Genomic DNA, 9,013 nt, shown 5'->3' with positions numbered 1-9,013 from the left:
CCGGCACAGCCACGGAAGCACTCGTTTGCCGAAAAGACCGTTGTCTTGAATAGATCGAGTACATACCACCACCTGGCTCGTTTTACTGTGTTTCACGCCAGGACATAATGATAAGATGGCATGTCGCTCGCCATGACCTTTTTAATGATTTTTTCGGAGATTATGCGCCCCTCCTCGAGCAAATGCGGCGTACGCGTGCGTTAATCGATAAATGATGACCGCGCATTCCCAATAAAGAATGACGCAGCACAAGAAGCGCTGGATCTACAGGAAACGCGGATCGCAAGATTAGCGGGCATACTGCTCACGTGGGTGAGCGTTTTCTTCCGCCCATATGCGCCAATAATATCGCTTCCGCGCTGAAAGTCGCAGCGTAACAAGATAGCAGTTTTCCCCTTAGTACCTGACGGAACTGCTATAGGTCAACAGTAATGTAAACGAAGAACGCCACTGGCGCAGAATAGCGGTCATCGGCGGTCCCGTCGGAGTACCATGATAGGACGTCTGTTCGAAGGCGCATACGCTTGAAGGAGTAGAGACACCAAACTCTACTCTAATTAGACTCATCTATATTCTGTAACCAACGGGGCAGAAACGTGGAGGCTAAAGAAAAGGGTTCAGCTTAACTTAAGGACAAGGCAGCGAGCCATGGAAAGAAAAATGATAGGTGTAACGTTAAGAGATCGGAAGCGGGCAGGATGGGTGAAGGAACAAAAGCGTGTTAATGACATCCTAGTCGAAATCAGGAGGAAGAAATGAGCTTGGGCAGGGCATGCAATGCGAAGGCAAGATAACGGACGGTCCTTAAGGGTAACGCAGTGGACTCCAAGAGAAGGCAAGCGTAGCAGGGGGCAGCAGAAGGTTAGGTGGCCGGATGAGATTAAGAAGTTTGCGGGTATAGGGTGGGTGCAGCTGGCAAAGGACAGGATTAATTGGAGGGACATGGGAGAGGCCTTTGCCCTTCAGTGGGTGTAGTGAGACTGATGACGATCGTCTGTCTTTAGAATGAGGTTCAATACATTACAATACATAGGAAGCCTTGTGTATTGCGCCAAAAAGTGATAAGTATTTCTTAAAATTTTTTCTCTCCTGTTGCTTCGGCTCCGATTTCAACAGCGAAACAATGGCCGTGACACATACAAAAAGAAACGAGTGGCGGTCACGTGAGACATACAACTCCAGTATGTCGCTGTTTATTTGTTGCAATTCACGTTAACTCTTACGCAAGCCTGCTCTAGAGTTGGACTGACAAAAAATGAACAAGCAGCAATTGTGTCGCAGTTTATGCACGCTTCCCGTGACCTGAACGCATCTTGTACGCCACAGCCACCGTTCGGCTTTGTAGGGACTTGCCCCGGATTCCCCCTTTGCTGTCTCTCCCGCGATGCACCGTGCAGCAACAGCATATCGCCTCGACGCGGGCCGCGCCACGTACGTGACTCTCCCTGGTCCATTTAACTGACAAGAGAGGGCGCTGGCGTCGCAGCGGGAGAGGCTGCGTGCGCGCAGGACACAACCCACAGCATCTCTCTCTTCGGCTAGGGTAATCGGCGCGAGTGGACGTGTCGCCCGCGGCTCCGCTCTTCACCAGTGGAGCGAGGAAGCGGCGGGAAGACTTGCTCCCGCAACTCGTCCCGTCCGGTTTCGGAGTATCCCTTGCCCTAGCGTGGGCGAACATTCGCTCGTTACCTTGCTGGTGAGTATGACGATCTCGATTCCTTAGCGTATTTTGTTGCTAGCTGGCGTTATTGTTGCTGTATACCAATAAATGCCTGTTTGTGTCAGCCAGTGTGTCATTCCTTTGTTCCCTCATAGCAAGGTCCGCCGTGGTCGGCGTGCGCTCGGTAGCGTACGCGACCACAGGGTGGGGTCCGGCTGTTCGAACTGTGTCAGCCGCGGTTAAGCGGGGAAAACGTATTTATATCTCCCCAATTAAAACCCCAGAGCTTTAGAAATCGAAAGGACACGGGATAAAAAAAAATCAGGTGTAAATTATGTTCAGCTGTCATAGGTGGATTCCACGTTGTAACTTATGTACACTACTGTCCAGCGCACCACTCCAAACAAGAAATATGAATCCAAAGAATTTGGTGTCTCTGCGCCTTACCCATAGCATCGGAGATTTTCATTGTCCGCCTGAACCGCTTTTGCTCCCGTAGGTGGCGCCATCCAACTTATACACCGGTTGCGCCACTGACAAGAACAAGTCCGCAAAGATCTGCCGCAGTTTGTTTATCTGTTGGGTGATATGACTCCACACGTCAGCAGTTTCGGAAGAGCACTGCCACAGCGTATGTCATCGCGGTGGAATAGCGGGAGGAGGGTACGCTGAAAGGAAAGGCGTGGCAGCTACCTCGCGCTGGGTATCGCTGCGGTGGCGGAAATTGGCAGGCAGGATGCCAGTCGTGGCCTTGACGTCATAAAACGAGAACAGTGGCTGGCTCCGCCTTACGGGCTGCCGAGTGCGGCGCTGCGGTGCTTCTTTTGAAGATGCTGCTACCATGACCAACCTACACCATCGGTACTCTCCTGATTGCTTTGTGGTACGCTGCGTATTTCGCATCTGGTTGGGTGCTACATCAGAATATGTTTTAAGGCATACATCCCGCAGGTTTTGTTCAGTGCAGTCGACGAAGGCTGAAATTGTTCTCTTAGTATTTCTACCCGTGCGCAAATCTCTGTGCAAAGGGTGAGAGAGGGGACGATGGGTCGGCTTTGCTTTACTTGGACAGCACGGCCAGTAGAGAAACAGAAAAAAATTACGGAGGCCCCTTACGACTGCTTACGTGCTTCGAATGCGAAAGCATTGTTTTTGTTTTATTTTTGTACTTCTATTTAATTTTTTTTCGCTTTCTAACGACACTCCTGCTCATCATCAGCATGCAGTCTTTAGGCAACGCACATACGAGATTCACCTTTGTACGCCAAGAGGCAACGTCATCTGCGACTTTTGAGACCCCTGCTGCCGGTCAACGCCGACGCCCAAAAGCCGCATAATGCTTTCGCACGTGTGTAATACCAATCCAGGTATATTTGGAATGTGTTTTCACCATGGCTGCCATGGTACGCACGGAAGGAGCGTATTAAGAGCAGCTTTTCAGTTCTGTACCAACGCCACTAAGTCGGTGCTCTGACTGCTTTATTAGGGAGCCTTGCATGCGATGCCAGCCAGAAAAAGGCGCATGTGTGCAAGGTTGCCATTAGTGTCGCCTAGTGATATGTCTCCTCCTGCGAAGTGCGATCGCTACTGCTCGCCTTTTATGCCCACTTATTCTTTTTTTTTTGCGCGCGCGTGTACTAACGCGTGGCGGTGAGAAGCCCTGATGGTAAATAAAACGGAGATAGAGCAAGCCGCAAATGGCGAGTGCCCTCGAGCGTGGCTGTTGCTGCTGCGTCTTCTTTGTGCAAGCAAATGCGCAATCTCTCGTCCTGTCACCGGCATAGCAGCAGGCAGATGCTGCTCGTTTGTTTGGAAAAAAGCGCTCCAGAAAACGGCTCGGGCGACGATTCACGCATGTGACGCGTTCCCCGCGCGCTGACTTGGCTCCGCGGCTGCGTCGTAAGGAGACGCCTCGGACTGCCTTTTAAAACAGAGCTCCTTGAGAGTGTTTGCAGTTTAACTTGGCCAACCGCAGCACAACCTCGGCACTCGTCGATGCCGTAGGGCATAAAACCAGAAATTATATTGCGGCGGTGAGGCGCTGGCTTTGTTTATACCAGGTTTTTCGGGGAAGACTAAGTAATTTTCCCAAAAATAGGCTTCTTGGGGTGAAAATATGGCTTTTGCGGAATCGTATTACCAGTGCTGGCGGACACCAGAAAACCGGTGAACCGTCTTACTAAGCTGGTTAACTAATTTTTAATAATTAACTGTTTAACTAGTAGAGTTAGGCACCTAGTTGCAATTAGAGAATTGTAGCCGGTCGTTAGTAATAGTCATGTCAGTTTCTATAACTTAGAAAACTGAATTACCCTTGCCACTGTGGCTCGTAAGAATTTGGCTTTTTTGACTAGTTACGAGCACTGGAAAGGTTGCTCTGCCTGCACGCTTTTCGAAAGCGCATGTATCTGGCCAGATTTTGTCGAGCCACAGCGCCGAGAATAATCACGTTTTCGAAATTATAAAAAACTGATTTAGGCTATTATTGACAACCGGGTACAAATCGCTAACTGCAGCTAGTTGCCTAGCTGTTATAGTTAAAAAGTTAATTATCTGAAATTAGTTAACAAACGGACGACTTAAGACAATTCACCGGCTTTCGGATGTCCGCCAACACTGGTAATACTATGCCGCAAAAATCATATTTTTACCCCAGAAATCCTATTTTGAAAATTACGTTAAGTATTCGCTGAAACACATGGTCTAACTCCAAAGCAGTCCCTTGAAACAACAGAGTTGCCCATCTTCTGTACTAAAACAGAAAGGATTTAAAAGGTGGTAAGCTGTCCTCTAGAGCACACCCTTTAATAAAATGGAGTGAGCTATAGGACTGCTTTACTCTCTTTTCACTCCCGTATGGGTGTATTCGTGTTTAGAGTGTAGCGCCTGAAATTAAAGAAATTCACCATCACGCTCTCAAAAAAGACACAAAACTAAATGTCTCCCGGCCCGTTACACTGAGTATGAAGGGTTTAAACTGATTAGATCTGGGAGACATAACATAGTCAAAAAGGATTTCGCGCAGCAGAAATAAAAATAAAACAAAGTGCAGATGCTAGGTTAGCTCATGAAGTCTGCAGACCTACTTCAGGGTCTGAGTAGCTCTGGGCTTCGCACCTGAGCCCGGCAATTGCGGGAGGTTGCCATTCGCTGGCAGCATAGTGGTGCGTAAACGTCCTTGCACTGTGCGATGTCAGTGCACCTCCAGCTCAGGTCGCAATGATGCTCAAACGAAATTTTTAAAAGTGATGTTCCCAGGAAATTGGAAATGCTCTTTGGCATGGGACTCGGCTATGGTGTGCCACATGCGGCTGTGAGAACAAGGATACAGCGGCGAATAGAAATCACTAGTGCAGATTACTTGAAAATTCTTTGAATGCATCATTAGCTAAATATGCCGTCAAAAATTAACGCAGCTGTCATTTCAAGGGTAGAAAAGAAACCTTGCTATTTGCGAAAATTCTTGAGGCTCGCTTCTTATTCCCCTTGCGCATGTCTTTTTTGAAAAAGTGCAAGAGTCGGCGACTTCGAGTCTGCTTTCCATATTCGCATATCAAACGTAAGTGTCCTTCTGTGGTTGTTCGATGTCACTTCATCAAACGTGCTTCGTCATTTTGCACGGTAAAACTTGCACAGCCTGCAATGCGTACTTTCGTGAACCTCGTTCACTGCTCCTGCATGTTTTTTTTTTCTCCCGGATAAAGGTTTGAAGACTGAGGTGAATCTTTGTTTCAGATATGTGGACGTTATTCATTCAAGGTGTCTATTACGTCGTTCAGTGAAAGCTTGTCAGAAAAACAAACCGACACACCGCAGGCTGCATTCAAACACCTGTCCCGAGCGGCCGATCGGAACCATCACAAAACCTCGTTACAGGGTTGTGCCATTCGACAGGGGATTCGCGAAATCCCGAGAATATTACTATATATGCAATACCTTCCAGCCTTTGAAACCGAAACTGAAGGTCAACTTTTAGCGTCGCATAGCTGTCAGCCTGCGCAACGCAGTGGTGGTACGTTACATACGAAATCCAGGGTACGCTGCAGGCGTATTCTTCAGGAGACTATGCATCAGGCATGGAACATATATTTATGAAAAAGATTATTTTCTCGAACTAGAAGGGCCTGTGTAAATACGCGGTGTTGTTTATCATGAAACATCGCTGAGCCCAGGACTGACGGGCACATTTCAAGCGCGAATAATTTTGTGCGAGATTGTCTCTGTGATGTCGGGACTCATGCTGGCATGCGTTAGCGTGATATGTGTTTTTTTGCTCGCCGGGATTAGGGGGAGATATAATGATTTCATTCCAAGTCTATTTCATTCCGATATATTTTTTTGCACCTGTTTACGGCCCTATGCACTCGCTGTCGTTGGAATCACTCAGTAAGAAGGGCGGATCGTAAGCCTCGAACAGAATCGAACGAAACAATTGTATCATGAGGCCTTACATTCATTATGTGCTATCGAGACCAAACGTTTACGGGGTACGAGTGTGCGGAAAAAAATATGCGACGCAGCCACATAGTCCACTAATCACGCGCGCAACCTGTACATATTTATTATTGTGTAAACAGTTTTTACCTCTCCCCTTATCCTCTCTTCCTGTCCCCTCGCCTCTTTCATTTCGTGTCTTCATTCTGTCTGCTATCCTTTTTTTCCGCTGCCCCAGCTCAGGTGCTTCAGTAAAGATGGCAGATGTCGGGGCTGGCAAAAATCTTTTCCTTCCTTTTTACTGTTATTTTTTTATAAACCACTTACTACTACTGCTACATAATCCAGTCCCCTGAAAAGTGTCAAGGTATGTGGAGACGTGCATGCTCTATACGCTGGTAAAAACACCACGCGACTGGTTCGTGAGGCTATAGATACAATTCACATTTTTTTCCGAGAACACGCGTCCACTAAAATTTTGATCACGCTAGTGCACAGCATCCACTGCTAACGAGCAAAAGTGAAAACACAAGGTGTGGTCCATTGCTTCGAGAAGAGCGCCTGAAAAGACGACGTCATTGTCCTCGGTTTCCACCTGTACGCGCTACTAGAAACTTATATTCGAATTTTAACTAAAGCGTGACTAATCAAATTCAGGAGCACGTAAAAGCCGAAAGTCACACTTTATCACTAAAACTTAATCGACTGTGAACGAAAGTGACGGGTAATTGAAAAAAAAATTCTAAGTTCTTTCCTGTGCCAAAAGCCTTACAATCACTGGGGCTTGCTTATCTCTATTGCTAAAAGCAAAAAAAAAAAAAAAATGTGCACCTAGGTTTTCCATTCGCCCATTGCAGCGAAGTATGCATCGTCGAAGTCAATGAATTCATAAGCTTCCCAAAGCGCGTGTCGACTATTATCGCTGCTCGTTCACGCCAGTTGTTTCCAAACGTGAAACAGCGATTTCTTCCTTGTCACTCATTTATTCCTTTACATGTTCAAAAAATAAGACTGTTTGGCTTACACGAGGCTGCCATTGTCGACATGCAAGCGCCGGTTAATCGTGAGAATTAAAAACCAGAGCGATTATACCCACGCTGACACCACAAGCAGACCTCTGAAACGCAGCCATGTTGGGCAATTTGAGGCGCCCGGCACTTGCGTGCAGCGCCCTGATTTCTTCTTCAGATCACGGCACGATAGCGTGATCGCCGCTTGCATAATAGCCTCTTGCGTCGCGTCACCTCGATTGTCCTCCCGCTTTCGAAGCCTTTGAAGGTGTCTAATGTCGACTCACGGTCCTTCTACATTGTCTACCTGCCTATGGCGAAGACTCCGCGCAGGAAACCCATCGCCACAGCGAAAGCAACGGCCTGGGCGCCAGCACCACCGCAACGCGAGAAACAAGATCCCTGTGAACTACAGCGACGCGGAGAAGCTAAAACGCAGTGCTGTCGCATATTTGCATATTTCTCGCGTCGCACTGTATGGCCGCATGTAAATTTTGTTCTCAGACTGCTGCACCTAGGACTGATTTCCTTCTTACACCGATAGCTGTTAAACGCCCGTTCCTGGGTTTCGCGTAGTAGTAGTAGTAGTATGTCGAAGTATTTCGTAGTCGTCGGCGTAACCGGTGGGCGCGTTGCCATGGGAACCATTTATAGGGTGATTACCATGCAAGGAGGAATGTATGACATGAGCGGAGAAGTGCGTAAGCGGTGGATGGTTACCGTAACAGGAACCACCCGGAGTGTGGTTATCATTAAAGCAAGCGGGTTTCGGCAGAGCGGAGGTATTCCCAACCGGGGGATGGTTATTGTGAAAGGAGGAGGGCATAGCGAGAATGTAAGAAGTCGCAACCGGTTGGTGGTTGCCACGGAAACCACCCGTAGTTACTCTGGATAGCACAAGGAGAGTTACCATGGACGGAATCTTTATGGAGAGACGTAACCGGAGGGTAATTGAACCGGGCACCGTCCGGAAGGTAGTTACCGCGGAAGGGGGACGATGTGGCGAGAGCGAAGGAATCTCCAACCGGAGGATGGTTACCCTGCAAGACAAAGGTATGGCGAGATCATAAGATGGAGCAACCGATTGCTACGAAAACCCCCCTTCCAGGGTAGTTATACCCTGGAAGGACGAGGAGGGTTTCCGTGGAATTGGGGCAGGTATCTGGTGAAAGCACGGGGGGGGGGGGGGGGGGGGCGCAAACAACAGGGTGGTCACAACAGTGACCATCTTTTAAGGTGGTTATCGTGCGGGGGAGGGTTTGGCGAGGGCGGATAACAACCGGAGGATGATTGCCGTGGAAACATAGTGGATGAATAAAACATACACTCGCAAAAATGGGTTTTAAAATATGACGTTTCGGGACCACTACGGGTCCCTTGCTCACAATGAAGATGGACGAAATGGGTCGTTTCTTATAAGCGCACTTGACAGCGCAGTGAATGGGCGTAGTTATCCGGGAGATTACCCTTCGTCCTGTTGATAACGTTATCCGTAGTCTGAATATAAAATGATTATAAAAGCAGTCGGGACGATAAAGGTTTCATTGTGTCTAAGAAAGTATATGGCTAAGATAGAAGATGTGTCTGCGAGAGAGTACTGGAAGAAGACGCATCACTGCCTTCCCGAACGCCTTTTGAAACAGCTGATCTGTGCCGCCTCCTGAAATTCTGTCTGCAGAACACATATTTCGTTTTCAAGAACGAATACTACAAGCAAGTCTTTGGTACGGCTATGGGTGCGTCGGTATCTGTGACCTGTGCCAACCTCGCGCTCTAATCTATTGAAAGTTTGGCCCTCAAATCGTTCCATACTCGTCCGAAGCTCTTATTGCGTTATGTGGACGATTGTTTCTCTGTGATTCATCGCAGGGACGCCAAACCATTTCTGGACCATCAAATTCTTTTCAAA

The sequence above is a fragment of the Amblyomma americanum genome, chromosome 10 (assembly GCF_052857255.1).
Source record: "Amblyomma americanum isolate KBUSLIRL-KWMA chromosome 10, ASM5285725v1, whole genome shotgun sequence".
NCBI lineage: Eukaryota > Metazoa > Arthropoda > Arachnida > Ixodida > Ixodidae > Amblyomma > Amblyomma americanum.
Note: the sequence above shows the minus strand (reverse complement) of the source record.